Below are 20,247 nucleotides of genomic sequence, written 5' to 3'. Positions count from 1 at the left end.
GTTCTGTGAGATTTGATGGTTGTGGAACCAGCTGCCTGATGGCTCTTTTAACTTTGTCCCATAAATGCTCAATTGGATTGAGATCTGGTGATTGTGGGGGCCACCTAAGCAAGGTAAAGTCTCCCTCATGTTCTTGAAACCATTCCTGCACAATACGAGCACCGTGGCATGGCTCACTGTCTTGTTGGAAGAAGCCATCTCCATTGGGATACTCCATCAACATGATAGGATGAACTTGATCAGCAACGATACTTAGGTATGTTGTGCTATTCAGGCGTTGTTCCACACGAATTCAAGGGTCCAAATCATGCCAGGAAAACATGCCCCAAACCATAACACTGCCCCCACCAGCTTAAAGGGTTGTACTCATGAATGTGGGGTACATGCTTTCATGCTGTTTCTGCCAAATTCTCACTCTGCCATCTGCATGATACAACTGGAAATGTGATTCATCGGACCATATGACTTTTTTCCAATGATCGACTGTCCAATCCTTGTGTTCCTGTGCGAATCGGAGACGTTTTATCTTGGTAACTGCAGACAGCAAAGGTGTTCGAACAGGCCTTTGGCTTCCATATCCCATACGATGTAGTGTACAGCTAATTTGCCTACAAACGCCAGGTGGTCATAATAATCTGTCCACTCAGTTGTGTATAGGTTGTTAAATTGCGTTGTTTTACCCATATCTTTAGGGAAAAAAATCACTTCTACTGTCATGGTAAACAACCTGCTTCCCTATTTATAATGGTCTGGCCCTCTAGCAACTTCAGCGCGAAATTATAGCTAATTTGCCTACAAACGTCAGATGGTCATAATAATCTGGCCACTCAGTGTACATCCCATTATTGACTTATTTCTAAGATGCACATACCATTACTAAACTGTTTTATTATAACTTTTATGATCTACTTTCTTAGCAACTTTCAAATATACAATATAATATTATTAGCTAAAGTTACCTTATATTACATCCCTATTTTACAGGAAATATTTGTGAAAAGCTTTATATGAAAATATATTCAACCCCATTAATAATCAGAGTGATATGCATTTAAAATTGATAGAGATGGATTTCCACCACCCTACATGGGATTATAGAGTATCCCTCCTTCCATAGAAAGCTAAATGGACAAATCAAATATATGAAACAGTGTTTCCAGACATTGAATAAAAGTCAGTGAGGGCTATAAATCCCTGAATTAATGAAACAAACAAACAAAAAAAATGAGTCCTATGATTTTTCTGCTTTTAATCTAGAGGTGTTTATCAGACCCTGGAAAGGGGAGGGGGGCCCATGTAGGGCATAATAGTCTCCTGAGATGAAAAGACAGAAGTTACAATTCACAGATACTGGGATACATGGATTTGTGAAGCGAAATATTAGAGAAGGAGCTATTCAGAGGAAGAGTTTCAGAAATCTACATAGGAGGTCTATTCTAAGATACACATACCATTACTAAGCTGTATGAACTTCATTAAATTCAAGAGAATAAAATAAGAATGAAAGCTGAATTCTGGTTTGGCATCTATAAAATACTGGAGGGAAACCTGTCTACCTAGAACTCTAAATGAAAACACACACACACACAACACACACACACACACACACACAGAGCGTTGATTATGTCTAATAGCCAAAAATTGAAACAACTCACTCATTCATACTAATTAAAGCTGTATAGCTTAACAAACTGTGGCATCTCTATATAATGGAATACTACTATTGGTTGCATTCAGAGTTGTCCTGAATTGATGTAAGCGTTTCTGTACACTAGGTCATTTTATTGTTTCCCTGGAAATTGCTGGAATCACACCTCCTTGTGAGCAGCCAACTGAAAGAGCAAGTGCATATGTTCTGAAGGGGAATTCTGACCATGCACCATGGCTACATTACTTTTTCTTTTATTTTTTTTTTTGGATTTTAGGTTCAGGATTGTTTCTTATATAATCCTTTTACTCTTTCTACATATATTATATATGCCTCCTTCTATATATCAAATATTTCCAAATTAAAAAAATAGCAATTCAAAACTACATCATATGGGTCAGAAAAAAATCAGTGTTCACACACACACACGCACACACAAAAATATGCACTCTTCCCTATAATATGTATAGGACACAGACTATGACCACTTGAAATATAAGCAATTGGATACATTATGTGCATGGTTTTTCACTGTAAATATATATTCTGAAGATTGAGTATATGAAATATGAAACAATATGAGGATTTATGCATTGGTACAGTAGAAAGAATGCAATGCTACAATCTATCTTACAAACACAATAATGGATCAGAATTTCTATTCATTACTGAATGTCATCTTGTGTCCCATATACTTTCACATAATTTCATTATAAGAATCCTCATCTCCCTGGCTCATAGCAACTTTTGAAACTCTTTTTGTTTTCCAGGCTTCCTTAAAGAGTTAGAAGCAAATGTAAATAATGTGTTTTGTTGATTGATGTTTGAATCCTATGAAGTCTAGAATAAGATTTGCTCAGAAAGATACTTGGTTTAATTAAGGGATAGGTACTGCATATGAAAGCACTGGGAATGAAATATTGAATGTCTGTGTATATTTGATAAGCACTTTCTTCATCTGTCACATGAAGAAGGGAGGATCATGCTTTATATTTTGCTAATGGATTTTCTCTCTGCTAACAAACTCAGAGCTTGAAGTAAAGGAAGATTGCCACACATCTCCGTTTCTGTGATTTCCATACATCCATTTCCCTGATACTTTATTCTTAAATTGCAGATTTAAAATGTACTCACACTTATTTATGCTTTATGCTTGAGGTTATGTTTTGTGATTAAAGAACAAACTAGACTAGAAAACGATATATTTTCTCTTTCCCTTTATAAAACTACTACGAGATTTCAGAAAAATGACTGTTTAAAATTGACTGTTTTAATGGTTACATAGTTGTTGTTTGAAGATGACATACCAAATGAAAAACTAATAAATATTAGAATAATATGATACCAAATCACTAGACAGGGCCATATTTTATTTATTATTTTAATTAATTTTAAACTAGTATATTAAAAAGGCAGTAAGAGCATATTTTAAAAATGAATTGCTCTGCCCTTACCAGTTTTGCTCAGTGGATAGAGTGTCAGCCTGTGGACTGAAGGGTCCTGGTTCGATTCCAGTCAAGGGCACATGCCCAGGTTGCAGGCTCAGTCTCCAGTATGGGGTGTGCAAGAGGCAGCCTATCAATGATTCTCTTTCATCATTGATGTTCCTATCTCTCTCTTCATCTCCCTTCCTCTCTCTCTCTAAAAACCAATAAACATTAAAAAAAGAAATTGTTCATCAACTAACAACATGTTATTTTATTTCAATAGGCAACTGATTTTTTTTCTTTTCTCCTAGAAATATTATTTGTATACACATATATAATCGATATCTATCTATCCATCTTGCAATTTTTTTTCTAGAAATGACCATCAGAATCCATTAGAATAATGATTTGGTGTTAATTGTGCTCATTGCATTACATTATCAGAAAATGTAAGACTGTGGATCTACCGCTTTCTCATAGAGCTTTGAGAAAGGGCAATTTCATCCAAATAGCAGTAAAATTCTCACTTTCACACCTCAAAACTCTTTCCTTTTAACTCTCATGGTCCCTGTTGGCACACAAGTGGAAAAGAGAATGATCTCTGTGCATGAAACACTGGAGACACATTCATCTCCTCCCACCTATAACTCACTTCTCACAATAAGTTTCTACTGAGTTAGGAACTAGTGAATGTTCTTTCTGACAGTGAGAGATTCAGTAACTTGGGGGAGTGCTGCTTTGTTTTGAAAATGGGGCCAGGAAAGAGACAGCATTGTTGATGAGGAAACATCATGGAATCAGTAGAAGACTGTACTTCTCTGTCCCATTCAGTTTAGTAATTCATAGTTTATTTTCCTGAGAGTCAAATGGACAAGTAAGACTTAAATTACCCTGTATAGACTTACAAAGATGATTATGTGCTGGGTGAATGCACAGAAGCATTGCATAAAACACAAACCCAGATCTGAAGAAGACAAAAAGAAAAGGCCTTTGCTAAGTGTTCCCATACATGCAGACTAATCCATGCAAGGAACTAGCAACTATCAATCCATTGAGAGAGTCAGTATTTGTCGAGCTCCCTCACAGCTGGAGCTGGTAGTTTCTAGATTCATTCATCATGTTTGGAGAAATGAATAGAAAAGACTACATTATTTTTGATTTTGAGGTATTTGTGAAGAGAAAATTCACTCACATCTATTTTTAGTATATCAATTAATGATATTCACTTAATTAAGCCTTTGGGGGTAAAAATAAAAATTCTGAGAGAAACAGTTTTAATATCCTGAGCTGAAATTGAATCATGAATAGCTAATTTTAAAATCAAATATGCTAATACTTACTGTTTTCATCTCTTTTCCTGCTATAATATGTATATTGTATTATGACACAGACCTCAAACTCATATTTTACAGGGAAAATATAACACAAGTTTTATTTTTTAAGGAGTGGTTTTTATATACAGCCAGAGGCTTCCTGTTCCAAATCATTCCTGTCAAACATTTAAAATATATACACCTACATCCTACCTCCAGCTTTGAATGAGAATTGTTCTGATTGTTGTCTGAATGCAACATAGCTCTATCTGAGAAAACTTTCCCAGGGCTTCTCTATCTGCTAGACCATGAAAGTAAACACTTTATGTTTATTGAGCAGGATTTATGAAGCTGTCAGTGAACTGACACATGGCAATAAAATGTATTGTGGCTGGAGTCTAGATAATCTACAGCTGAATGAATTACACTAATTCTGGTGCTTGCATATTCATGCTGTGGAAATAGTTCTTGTAACAGATTTCTGCATTGTCTGCAGGTGCCACAGCATGGTTAGAAGTAGAGTTAATTGCACTCTAGGACATGTGGGAGTTCACACACGTCCATGGAGTTGGCTTGTTTTCTGGAAGAGTATTCATGATTTGTGTAAGGAAGCCAAGACACCCATAATTAAATTATCACAACTGCAAACACTTAACTTTTGAAAAGACATTGAAAATAAAGGGGTTTCTAACTATTATGTTAATATCAAAATTTTATCTCCATCTATGTGCCATTTAGCAAGTTCACTTAAATTCCAAGTTTGTTACTCAATAAAAGAAAAATGTTGGCTATATAACTACAGCCAAGCTACATGCATAGCTGGTATACCTCCTAGCTAAATGAGAATGCCTAGTTCTGCAAGCTTAATTAGAAGAGATGTTTTCCCTTATGGGGCATATTAAAAGCAAAGTGTTTTATTTACTTTGGCAGAAGGTACATTAGGGAATCTGTGAAAGAAGAAGAAATTAATCTTAAAAGAATTCACACACTATTTTCTTATTGTGACCCAGTATACACAGCTGCATTGCATGATGCAGAGGGAAAAAAGGTCTCAATTTTTTGGATTTTTGCATTGGTTAATGATTAGGGAATTACCAATGTTTATGTTAATTTTTTAGAGTTTAATTTTATTCAGAATAATCCCATATGCTAATAGTTCTGTTTTCACCCAAGCCCCTTCCATTTCTTTGTTATGGTCCTTCCTTGGCTTACAGAGCTTATTCTTTGGAAGATTCTGGCTTTTACCCTTCTATTCAGTAATAGCAAATATTCTGATGACTCTATTGCTATATCAGCATGTTAGATATCAGAAAAAAATGTAAGAGATGTGTTATAATATTATTAACAGAATAAATGTAATAATTGTCTAAAGTATGAAATTTGGGGAATTAAATTCCTGTGTAAATAAAGGAAATGTTATATTTATTAGAATGGTAGCATTTTTTTTAAGTAATGGGGCATGTAAGGTTTTAAATTATGGGAAACTATAAGTTGTTAATATGGTGCTTGTAAAGTTTGCATCTACGTTAAAGCAGTAATATTATGGAAGGAAGACCAGAATAAATATTAGGCCATAAATCTCATGCTAATGCATTTGAAAGGCATGCAAACGGTGACTTGAAGAATTTCTAAAAGAAAAATCTGCAAATCTCTTAAATCTAGAAATCTTTCTGACAACCGTGTAAAGGATGAATAAGGTAAAAAGGAGGTAGGTACATCAGTATTAGATTCAGGTATATTAATTAAAAGAAAAAGATTTAGTGTCTTAAATATTTAGATTGCAGCATTAAAGTGAAAATTTGTAGAGTAACTGTGTGAATTTCTGTTGACAATGCATTTTATAGATTGTGCTGCTATACATGAATTAATATAACTGATGTAGTTATTGATGTAACATATTAATTTAATATAATAATACTAGAGGCCTGGTGCACAAAACGTGTGCACTGGGGGGTAGGGTTCCCTCAGCCCAGCCTGTCCCTCTCACAGTCCGGGAGCCCTCAGTGGATGTCCTACTGACGGCCACAGTCTGGCAGCAGAGGCTCAGAGCAGGCGTCCTGTGTGTGTGTGTGTGTCCCTGCTGGGGGCCTGCCCCCAGCTGCATAGGAGGCTCAGAGCAGGCACTCCATGTGTGTGTCTGCGGGGGTCCTGCCCCCAGCCACACCGTGGAGGCTTGGAGCAGGCACCCCTCTGTGTTGATCTCTTAGGTTCCTGGCCTCCACTGTGTGTTGTACTCTCCCTTGAGCTTTGGCCAGGGTGGGGTGCTGCCTGCAGGCCGTGCTTTCCTGCTCACGGATCGCCGGATCGCCCCAGAGACCCAGGGGCAGGCCCTCCTGGGTGCTGCCTGCAGCCCCACTTTCCTGCTCTGGGATGCCACGGTGACCCAGGAGCAGGCCCACCTGGGGGCTGCCTGCAGGCCCCACTTTCCTGCTCTGGGATGCCACGGTGACCCAGGAGCAGGCCTACCTGGGGGCTGCCTACCGGCCACACTTTTCTGCTCACCGATCACTGGATTGCCACGGTGACCCTGGGCGGCACTTTCCTGCTCTCTGATCACCATGGGGTCCCGGCTGGCGACGGGGCTTAGGCAGCACATGGGGGTCCCAGCTGGGGTGGGGCTTAGGCGGCATGGGGCTTAGGCAGCACACGGGGGTTTCAGCTGGGGGTGGGGCTTAGGCGGCGCAGGACTTAGGCAGAACACGGGATCCTGGCTGGGGGCGGGGCTGCACACAGGGCCCGGATGGCAGCTCGCACTGTCCCACCCTGCCTACAGTATGCAAATTAGCCGCCATATTTGTCGGTGGCTAATTTGCATATCATGCTGATTAGCCTATGGGAGGCGTAGCGAAGGTAGGGTCAATTACCATCTTTTTCTATTATTAGATAGGATTACTAATAACTATTCTCTTTTTCCCTAAGTGTATTCATGTGTGATGCAGATAGCCAATATACCTAAATTTTTATTAAACCGCCTGAGTTATACAAGGAAAATTCTGCTTTGTTTTCAAAGGAATAGAAATATGTAAATTATATGAATAAGGGAATATCACTTGTAAAAATACTTGACCATAAAGTAGAACTTACTAGTATAATCATAAAAGTCAGTTTTCCTCCTATAGCCATAAATTTCAGTTTTCTGTTTGAAATTTTAAATAAGAATTTTTAGGTGAAACAAATAATACAAACACATTGTAGAACACAGAAAATAAATGATTTTATCATAATTAAAATAACCACAACTGATATATTTTCTTTTGAGGAGATCCTTCCAGATACCTACTATTTACTGTGCAATGTTGCTTATTTAAAAATGAAGTGATACAGGGCCACAAAATAATCATGAAAAATGTAAATATAAATAACTATATTAAAATATAAGTATGTAATATAAGTAAATATATGTAATGTATTGTAATAATATATTTACTTATATTAACATATATGAAACATATATTTAAATACATTAATACATTTTCAAACTGAAAATCACCCTCGAATGCATTTTGTAAAACATAGAACTCATAGTAACAAAGAGGTGCTTAATTTTTTTTTATATATATAATATTTTCTTTGGGAAGTATTACTAACCTCCAAGTGTTACTGGAGAATACTCCTATAAAGTAATGATATAGGGAGATTCTATCTATATGATTCTTACAGAGCAAACAGTTAAAACTATAGTAAGTACATAAGCAAGTCACAGAAATTTTTTACTCAGTTTCCTTCCTCTTATATTTTGACTGGCTTCTACAATAAAATATAACACTGACTTTGTTCAATAAAAACTCAAAACAAAATATATGTCATACATTTACATGGCTAAATTATTAAAACATAGATATCTATTACTAATTTAGATAACAGAATGGTTGCTACCAGTAGGGAAGGGGTGTGGGGGGAGGAAAGACAAGAAGGTAAAAGAATATGGTGACAGAAGAACACTAGATTTCGGGTGGTGGGCACACAATATACAGGTGGCATGTTATAAAAATATGCATCTGACACTTATACAATGTTATTTTTAACCAATATCACCCCAATACATTTAATTTTAAAAATACATCAGGAAAACTATAAAAGAGAGGATATATACTAAAATGTTATCAGTGGCTATGCTTGGGTCGTGAGACTGATAGTGATTTTTGGCCTGGCTGAGGTGGCTCAGTTGGTTGAGCATCATCTGATGAACCGGAAGGTTCCCGGTTAGGGGGGTGTGCGTCGATGTTTCTCTCTTTCCCTCTCTCTCTTTTCCTTCCTCTCTCTCTAAAATCAACAAAAGCACATTTAAAAACAAGAAAATGATTTTAGTTTTCTCTGATATTTTTGCATTTTGTAAATTTTTTGCAAATCCTTTAAATACAAAAAATTAAAGACAAATAAATAAATTAATATTTAATTGAATTTTATTCAAAATTTTCATTTCTCCATTTTGGGGCAATACATTTGATTGCTGATCTTTCTTCATTTTGTTAAAAGCTTTCAGGAAACGTTGAAGCAATAAATTGAATATACATTTTTTGGAATAATATTCCAGAAGTATCTTTATTTAGTAACAGTTACTTTATAGTTCTAAACAGGCAGGCCAAGAAACTTTTAAAATTATACGGATAAATCATTAAACATTATTGGAGAGGGTAGAAGTTTGTTTCATTTCATGTTTATTGTTTGAAACATTTATTTTTTAATTCTACATATATTATTAAGTAACACTATTAATTATGTGCCAGAAATTGTTCTAAACATTTGGTATATCTATCAGTGAAAAAAAAACTAACATAAATGCCTGCACTTTTTGAGAGTTGGATTTTAAATTCGCACAAATCTCTTACATTTGTACAAGAGACTTTGTATGTAGCTACTAAGTATAATTTAAAAATCATCTTAGACATTTGTTATTTGGCTCATATAAGGCTTTTTCTTTAAAGCCTCATGGTTTCTAAAAAGGCATTATGCTATTATAATGCCAATTTTACTTTATAACTACAAAGCCATGTATTTCCTTTGGACATTTTCTAATTTAATGCACGCACTTTAATTTTATCACATTATTTTTATAATTAACTTTTATTGAGTTTCGTCTCATCATGTTACTTAAGGTTCTTTAATTAAAATATTTGTTTGACTCATTAAAACAAATTAGAGATAGGCAAGTAAAATGTTCATTTTATTTTGCCACAAATATACCATAATTAGTGACTCAATTAAGGGTTGATTGATCTGTTATTAGGACCAATTCTACAGAGAGATGTATTATATTTGCATTAGCCCCAACTAAATATAAAGTATTATATTTACTATTTATAACTCTTTACTTAAAAATATGTCTTATTTTTAAGATGAAGTTTATTTGGATTTAGTATTTTTTATGCTCAATAATTCTACCATTTCTCTAAAAATGATACCACATTTTTGGACTGGAACCTGGATTCTTTGTCCACCGGAATCCAAGAATGAATCCACCAACAAAAAGTGGTATAGCAAAGGTGGAGATTTATTGAAGAACAAGTACAGACTCCCATGTAGGGCAGGGGAAGAGTCCCATTGAATTCTTTTCCCCCATGGCTTATAAAGGCTGCAGTTCCCTCATTTCCCCTCCCTCTCCCCCCCTGCCCCCGCCCCCCGCCCCTACTATCCCCTCTGATTGGTCAATATTCCCCTTTGAATTGGTTACCATAGTGATTCCTAAAGCCCTCCTTCCTCAAAGTCCTTCCATTCCTCTGAGCTTTCTTCTTTTCCACCTGAATGAAGGGCTTCCTTCTCTTTATTTTGTAAATATAGACCTTTCCTGGCTACTTCCAGTTCCCTTGTCTTATGGAGATATAACTGCACCTGGCTTCCTTGTGTTATGGAAATGTACCTTCTCCCAGTCTGCAGCCTGCCCTTTTCCATGTACCCCAATTCTAAAAAATCCCTAAGCCTGCCTATGTTACCCCAAATTTCTGCTTCAGAAGCATCCTTTACATTTGTGTTAGTTTTATGTTTGATAATTAATGACCAAACGTTTACTTCAAATGGAACATTTAATATATTAACAAATAGCTATTGTCAATAATTTTATAAAATTTAATTATACTCAAATTACTTCATCTTCTCTGTTTTTTGTTTTTTTTTATCTAGTTTGTTTCAAAAGTTAATTCATTCCAGCAGCATTTTAAACTCTGTGTGCAAATACATGTACATAAGTGAGTGATATGGCTTTAGTAGATTTAGAAAATCCCCCATATTTTCTTCCACTTTGCCAACTTAAACAATCAAATGCATACCCCATATTTCTTGAAAGATCCAATCATGCCTTTCTCTTTAAAATATTCTCACTTGGCTTCTGGGACACCACATATTCCTGAATTTTCTATTTACTTTATTTATTTTTATTTTTTACAGTGGTCACTAATGGCATGCCTTGACAGGAAACCCAATAGTTTGGAGTGTGAAATATCACAGAAATATAGAAATGTGTAAGCATGCAGCTCTGAGTAACTCCCCTTCTTCTTATGAGTTACATCCTTAGGTACCAATGTGACTGTGTCTTGTCTAATGTTATAAATTCCCGAGTTCCAGGTTCCTTGGCTCCTCAACCTCAGAAGTTCCTCATTCCCTGCAGACAGTGTCCTGTCTGTTTAAATATACAAGCACCGTCGTAAGGAACTGAAGCATAACTAATGCGGTTCTGTATCCACTCACTTACGTTCTTATTTTGTATTTCTTCTACACTCTGTGTTTGTTGGTTTAAGTGTAAACCAAAGTGAAAGCAATAAAAAAAATATCAAGCTGGAGTCATCATTCTGCCCATACTCTTTTCTGGATTGCTCCTTTTGCTCTGGTGCAGTTCACAACACCTTCTCAGACTATTTTGTTAGACCTTTTTTTTTTCCCCCTACCTCTCAATATCAGAGTTATAGCAAAGCATCTAAATAATTCCTGGACTATATTATTCAATCCAATGACTTTATCGTCTAACCCCCAACTGTTGTAATGTACCCCGCGAATCACAGAAGGACGCCTCAAGAAGTCGAATTAAAGAGTCACATTTATTGCAATCCGGGACTATGAGGGGTCATCCCCAAATCTCATAGTAATAAGATGGTGGCAAAACCAGACTTATATAGGCAAAACTCACAAAGGTATTGATTACATCTCAGGGTTTGGAATGTGGCACCTGGCTCCCAAAAAAGCAGATTACAGAAGCAGAATTAAGCATGTTAATTACAGTTTCGGTTCTTGGGGTCACTGAATTGACAGAAATACATTATCTAGAGTCCTTGGGTAACCTGGGTTAAACTTAGGCATGTTATCTAAATTACAGTTTTGGGTCTCCGGATCACTGAGTTGATAGAAACACATTATCTAGAGCCCTCGGGTCTCCCGACCACTGAGTTGTCAGGACAATTTAGAGTAATTGTTCTGTCCTGGTCTCGGGACCACTGAGTCAGCTGAAATGCACCACCTGTGGCCACTAAAGCAATTTAGGGTAATTGTGCTGTCCTGTTTCCCAGGTACAGAGGAATGTGCTTCGATAACCAGTAAGATCACAATTAATGGGATAGTCATTCAATCAATAAGGCGTTCAATCAAAAGTGATGATTTATACAATTCAGAAAATCAAAATAACCTGTCCATTGTTAAAAAAAGCAAATAGGTACCATACTTCACAACCTTGCTCTAAAAACCTAGCACCCAAATGCCTTCTTGACATTTCTACTTGGATACTTATTAGATGACTCAAGCCCAGTATTTGCAAAACTCAGGTTTAATTCCTTTCTCACTTTCATACTGCTCCTCCCTCAATTGCCTGTAAGCAACAATATAATTTGCCCATATTTTTCAGGGCAGGTTCCTTACACTTATATTTTTTTCTCACACTCCAAACTCTAAACACCCACAAACTATTCTACCCAATTAACATACACATCTTAAATCACCAATGTCACCAATATCATAATCACTCTTGCACAAGCTATCATCACATGCATTCTGGTCTACTATAATATTTTCCTAAATGATCCCACTGTTTCCACCTTTAGATCCCTACAGTAAATGTTCTCTACAGCAGCTAAGATAACTCTTAAAAAGGTATATGTCATTGCATCCCCTTGTACAAAATCCTCCAAACACTTTCCTTACTCTTAAAATAATCCAAATTTTCTGACACATGCAGGCTGCACATAAGCTGATCCTGACTCACTGCCTTCTAATCGCATTGAACTCTGCTGATCTTAGAGCTCATACAAACACTGCCCCACCACAGGACTTTTGAACTCACTATTTCAACTTGTTAGATAATGCTTCGTCCGTATGTCTAGATACCAAATGAATTCTGTTCAACATTTCTTGATTCTGAAGACATTTCTTTAGTTGGAAATTTCCCAATTATACTGTCTAAAATGGCACATTCTGATCACTATCTATCCCTACATTCTGCTTTATTTTTCTCCATAGTGTAATTCACTAACTAAAATTATGTATTAATCTTTCCACCATCTGTGACTGCTGACACCCACTAAGACTGCACATAGTAGTTACTGTCATGCTCCACTCTGGGGTTAAGCTCCAGCTCTGGTGTTACAGCTCCAGCAGGGTAAATGCATTATTCAGTAAAAACCAAAAGTGTACTCCACAGAGAGAGGGGAGTCTTATTTATATAGAAAGAAATTCCTGACCATGGTCCATCATTGGTCCATTTTTATGTAAATGAAGACTCCAAACCTTCATAGTTGGGTGCAAAGAGCACCATCCTGATTGGTTGGAATGGAGCTGCTCTGGTTGATTGGTGAAGATGCAAATGAGAATATAGCTGCAGGCTCCACATCCTACTATATGAAAAGATGTTCAACATCACATGTCATTAGGAAAATGTAAATTGCTATACCACCATGCTCCTATTAAAACTATAAATAGCTAACCACTGACAACAACAACTATTGGTGAGGATGAAGGAACTGTCTTTCATTGCTGATGTTGTTGTAATGTACCCCGCGAATCACAGAAGGACGCCTCAAGAAGTCAAATTAAAGAGTCACATTTATTGCAATCCGGGACTATGAGGGGTCATTCCCAAATCTCATAGTAACCATTTAGTCACAGTTCCAGGATTATATAGGCAAAAAAATCACACAGGTATTGATTACATCTCAGGGTTTGGAATGAGGCACCTGGCTCGCAAAAAAAAGCAGGTTACAGAAGCAGAATTAAGCATGTTAATTACAGTTTCGGTTCTTGGGGTCACTGAATTGACAGAAATACATTATCTAGAGTCCTTGGGTAACCTGGGTTAAACTTAGGCATGTTATCTAAATTACAGTTTTGGGTCTCCGGATCACTGAGTTGATAGAAACACGTTATCTAGAGCCCTCGGGTTTCCCGACCACTGAGTTGTCAGAACAATTTAGAGTAATTGTGCTGTCCTGGTCTCGGGACCACTGAGTCAGCTGGAACGCACCACCTGTGGCCACTAAAACAATTTAGGGTAATTGTGCTGTCCTGTTTCCAGGTACAGTAGAATGTGCTCTCTAAGACCAGTATGATAACAATCAATGGAATAGTCATTCAATCGATAAGGCATTCAATCGAATGGGATGACTTATACAATTTAGAAAATCAAAGTAACTTTTATATTGTTAAGCCAAACAACAGGGTTAGAGTTAAACTACAGTTTCCACCTGAAATGGTTGCTACCATACTTCAATGTAGACCCAGAATGGTACAGCCACTTAGGAAAACAGTTTGGCAGTTTCATACTAAACTAAACTCTCAGTCTGACTGGTCAAACTTCAAACCTAGGCGCTCCCTTATATTGGTGAACTCAAGCCTGCAGAAGCCCAGAGCAAGAGGCTTGGCAGCCCAGACTGTGGCTTTGCACTGAAATGCAGTGAACATGGGAGGCCTCTGTAAACAATGACTTGATAGACTCTGGTTATGAATTTGGGCCTGATTAAGCCCAGGAAGTCTTTTTGGCAGATATATTCTCGGGGCCAAAAATATGCAACAAAAATATTTAATATATGAAGATACTATTTTTATAATTATAAATTATGAAAATGTTAAAAATTAATTTCTCCAGCATTTGCAATAACCTGCTGGCCTTTCTAATTTCTGTAATGTGTCCTAACAAAACACGCTTATGACATGGTAGCATCAAAGGTAAGAAAAATAAAACTATGTCATTAATATGTCAATTTCGAGAAAACATTATTTACAACCTGATTAAATATTACCAAAAGTCCTGAACAGATACCTCATTAAAGATATTTATGAAAATGGGAAATAAGCATATGAAAATATGTTCAACATCACATGTCATTAGGGAAATGCAAATTGTTATACCACCATGGTCCTATTAAAACCACAAACATCTACACACTGACAACTACACTGGTAGCATTCATTCTTAATCCAAGTCCTTTCTGGGTCCCTACATATCTGCCATTCAGCTAGTTTGACTGCTAAACCCTTTGAGGATTTTGTCAGCTAACGGAAAGCCCATTTTTCTGAGGCTAGTTAGATATATTTCACTTGAAACACAAAATTAATATAAACACCTACTCAGCATTGGGCAATGTGCAAAGAGTTAATCCAAGATTGTATAATGGCAGTTTAGGGATAAAAGTTTTAAAGTACTAAAGAATAAAAGGAATGTATCCTTTAAAAATATATTCTGAGTGGGATGGTTAAAAATTTGACTTTCAGCCTACTTCAAAACACCCCAGGTTATAAAATACTAATGTTACAAAGTAAGTGGAGCTCATTTCTAATGAGTAGATGCCAATAGATTAGCATTTTAAGTATGGGATGACAGCATGATTGCAACAAACATCTGTAAAATTATTGCTTTTCATCTACATTAATTTGCTAAATTACTGCCATGCAAATAGCCCCAAGCCATAAATAAAAAAGTCATTCAGGAATCATTAGTAAATTAGACCTTGGTTACCTGATTTAAAAATCAAAAATGAAATTAGGTGCATTGGTGCATAACCTACCATAGTAGAATGTAATGAGGAGGTATATGTTAGCAGAAACCAAGGAACTTTTGTGTCTAAGGAGAATTTCAGAGAATGACCACATGCTGTTTTTAGTGGTTATTGTTGGCTATTTAAAAAGAGATTGATGTGTATTGCTGTGCTGTAAAAGAATGTTTCGCATGCTGAGACACAGTAGTTACCTTCGAATTTTTGCCTATGGATATAAATCAGTATATTGAGAATGTTGCATTGTACTAAGTTTATGCAGAAACCTTAGATATTACAACCATCTTGCTGAGAAGTTGCTACCAAAAGGAAGGAAAAAAAGAATGAACAATATAGAAGACTAGGTAAATAACTTCCTATGTGGCTCTATTTCTATGCAGTACACATGCATGCCAATCTCTTTAAAAAAATAAAAAAAAAACATATGTAGATTAAAAAGTTTGTGAACCTTGCTTCACTTCAAACCAGGGATTCTGTTCAAATGTAGTTATGTTCACACACTCTATTTAAAAGGAAATTCAGGCAAATCTTTTATTATTTGGAATAGTATTTAGTGTTTAATAAATTGTTTATTGAATTAAGAATTCTTAAAGTGAGTTTGAATATGTGAACAGAGTCCAAAATATTAGGTAGAAAACTTAACATTTATTATTATCTCAAACTGAATCCTGAGATGAACAAAATACATAGTATATGAAAATATTAATATTAATAACCACTAGTCACAATTTCATTGAAACTATTATCTCATTGAAACGTCCAAAAAACATATGAAGAAAACATTATGATGCTCTCATTTTACAGAGGAGAAACTACTTTTTGAGGGTTTAAGTAATTTTCCTTAGATTACAAAGAAAAAATGTTGGTTGGGACATTTGATCTCACTCCAATGACCACACTCTTTTTTATAAATTTATTTTTATATTGACTTAATTGGGGTGACATTGGTTAATAAAACCACACAGGTGTCAAGTATACACTTATTGATTCCCCACATATTAATGTGTACTACCAAATGGAAATAATCAATATTTAAGAAAACATATTGTACAGCCTGTAGTGCAGGTACACAGAAAAAGTCAGTCATTGATACTTAACATATATTAAGTTTTGCACTGCATATTTTTATGTCAAATATTCAGAGAAAATTAATTATCTACCAAGAGCCTGCATTTATTAGAAACAATGTTTTATTTATTGTCCTTTCTTTTTTTAGTTAAGATTGGGCACTAAAATAATCATTTAAAACAGTGATGGAAACATTAGCTGTGTCTCTCAGTAACCAATCTGTTCCAATCAAACTGTTTATATAGGAAATAATTCTATTGTATTGAATCATCTCTCAATATTTTGCCGTTGTCAAAAAGTGATGACAAATATAAGCAATCAAACATTGTAAATGTGTTTTCATTAGAAAGCTTTTCAATTGTAATTCTGTTTTGCTTCTTAATCTTCTTATATGTAATCTCCAGGAACTGCCTGAAGATGAGAGGCACACAGATTGCTTGTCTACTTATTTCCTCCCCCGAGACTTGTCTACTGCTTCCAGCAAGCTTAACACAATCTCTCCGTAAACAAATCTATTCTTTTGTCTTTCTTAGCCTTATCTGTCAAGTCCATTTCAAGAGTCTGGGTATGAACAAAATAATGATATGGATAGAGAGATTCACTAGGACTTATACCAGACTCGAATATTAATGTGGTAAGTGCTTTGCTTTTGTGGAGGCAAATCATAGGAGAGGGTCATATTGATATTTCTTATAGTGATACTAGAGTCTTATATTGGTTTCAGTAAAATAAATAGAGACAAAATAGACTAGCTTTTATATGAAATATAATAAACAAGTGTTATAAAGTGCCTGAGAACAATTTTCTGTCCTATCTATGATGTTAGAAAGTTTAGCAATATATTTATTTATGCCCACAAATTATACTAGCACAAAAGTAAATAAGACATTCAGAAATACTTTAACAATATACTCATCATATCATCAGATTATACAAGGCTTGCATACCTGAATTGGGCACTGTTCAGGCTATAAGATTAAATAAATAATAGATTAGATTAAATAATAGAATAATCTCACACATACACTCCCACAGAGGTATATTTATATACAGACGCATACACATGCTTAAACCATTAAAATAGAGGGAAAAGATCACAGATTAATATCCTATACATATAGATGTTTACAAGACAACAAGCTCCTAAAGATGACATATGTGTATTTTATTATAACTTAAATGATATGTGCATTAAGAGACAAATGTTTAGATATTTAATCCATACAGATCCATATATTCCTATTTTGTCTTTTTTTCTTTAGGTTTTATACATTGCTATAGTAATCAAGCATAAATTCTAAGATTCCAAACATTTTACAACTCTAATGCATGTATATTTATCATTATTAATGTAAACAGGTGGTAAATTTATTAGTAAAAAATAATCAAATTTATTGCTTTCATTTCTTTAAAACCAAGGAGTGGGTATATAGATTTTGAATACATGAATAAGAGAACAAACAAAACATGGACTGAACAAGAGTTCTATGTGAGAAAGGCATTCCCAAGTTCCATGCTAAAAGAAAAAAAACACACAGAAATATAAAAAAATGCAAAAAAAAATATCTTATGTTTGCTCTTTAATTATTTCTGTTTTATTTACAAAATAAGAAGATTTTTATTTCTGAGTATGTTTCTCTCCACGAGTATAGAGCAAATGAGTTTACATTTTAAAAATCCACAATATTTGGCAGAGAGAAATAAGCATACTGTTAATATTTATTAATAAACACACACTTTAAAAAATTATTGTTATTAGTATTTTTAGTACCATCTGTTTCTCTGTAGTCACCTTCTCATCCCCTCTTTTAATAAAGAATGGATATACAGGTATATGCTGCTTTTTGAAAGTCCGTATTATGCTACATCGGTTTATGAACGACCTAGATTAGTACCTGTTTTCCTTATCCTGAAGAAGTTAGTAAGGGATTTTTGCTTTCCAAAAATAAATAAATAAATAAATAAAGATGAAAAAAGCATGGAGAGTTTGTTTTGCAGTGAGTCATTATAGAGGGAGTGTGAACCCCACACAGCAAGAGGCACCACCAAACTCCTTCCAAGCACCAAGTTGCCATAGCTTTGAGCTGTGTCTGTGAGAATCTGCTTTATCTTGATTTATTTGGTGCATCCATGATCAACATGTGTTCTAAGGTATCAGAAAAGCCTAAGAGAGTTTCTGAGTGTGTTATGCTTAGCATAAAACTGGATACATTTAATCATATTTGGCATGATTTGGTTGGATATCTTTTGTGTCTGGGATATGGGAAAACTCAAATTTTTTTCCATATAAGTTAATGGTAATTACTTCTTTGTTTATGCCACTTTGGCTTATGAAAGTTCTCATAAGAACACTGCTTATGGAGAGAAGGGAAAACCTACATACAGGGTGGGGCAAAAATAGCTTTGTATCTGATCGTATGGAAAATAATAAAATAATTGATATATAATACAAAAATAAACTGTTTCACATACTCAACTGTAAACTTACTTTTGCCCCACTCTCTAGGTATATATCCATTTCTCTCTCTCTCTCTCTCTCTCTCTCTCTCTCTCTCTCTCTCTATACCATATTTTCTTTAACTGTTCATCTGTCAATGGACATTTGGGTTGTTTGCATGGAATGTTATTCAGCCATAAAACATGAAGGAAATTTTGTCATTTGTGACAATATGAATGGATCTGAATGACCTTAGCTTAAGTACAGTAAGCCAGAAACAGAAAGATAAAGGTAAATATTTCATGGTTTCACATATATGTAAAATCTAAAATAAAATAAAATAACAGCTAACCTTATAATAACAGAAATGGTGGTTACCAGAGATTATGGAGAGATTAAAAAAGAAGTAGAAGAAGAAAGAAAGTAAAATGATGGTTGCCAGCGTCTGAGGGTAGGGATTCAAGGGGAGTTATTGTTCAACAGATAGAGCTTCAGTTTGCAAGATGAAAAAATTTCTGGTCATGCATAGTAGTGATGGTTGCACAATAATATAAATACTAGAGGCCTGATGCATGAAATTCATGCAAAGGGCTCGGCCCTTACAGCCCTGTCCGGCCCTCTCAGCCCCGGTCGGCCCTCGCAGCCCCGCTTCATCCAGAAGGTCATCCGGAAGAATGTCTGGAAGGTCATTCAGCTGTTCATTCTAATTAGCATATTAGCTCTTTATTATATAGCATACTTAATACCACTGAACTGTACACTTAAAAATGGTTAAGATAATAAATTTTGTTATGTATATTTTGTCATAATAAAAAAATTTGATGTCCTCCTGTTATCTATGGAATGTTCCTAAATTACAAGGTGACAATAATCTTAAAAATATTCACATCTTTATGTTTGTCTCACTATCATTATGCTTTTACTATATTTGCCCTCAGGAAGCCAATAAAAAAAAGATTGAAAGAATTGCTGAATCCTTATACACTGAGTGGCCACATTATTATGACCACCAGATATTTGCAGGCAAATTAGCCGTACACTGCATTGTATGGGATACGGAAGCGGAAGGCCTGTTTGAACAGGCCTTTGCTGTCTGCAGTTACCAAGATAAAACATCTCCAATTCGCACAGGAGCACAAGGATTAGACAGTCGAGCATTGAAAAAAAAAAGTCATATGGTCCGATGAATCACATTTCCAGTTGCATCATGCAGATGGCAGAGTGAGAATTTGGCAGAAACAGCATGAAAGCATGCACCCCACATGCATGAGTACAACCCTTCAAGCTGGTGGGGCCAGTGTTATGGTTTGGGGCATGTTTTCCTGGCATAATTTGAGCCCTTTAATTCATATGGAACAATGCCTGAATAGCACAACATACCTAAGTATCG

The sequence above is a fragment of the Myotis nattereri genome (genome assembly GCF_964212035.1).
Source record: "Myotis nattereri genome assembly, chromosome: 6".
NCBI lineage: Eukaryota > Metazoa > Chordata > Mammalia > Chiroptera > Vespertilionidae > Myotis > Myotis nattereri.
The sequence above is the reverse complement of the archived record's forward strand: the minus strand, read 5'-3'. Positions refer to the sequence as shown.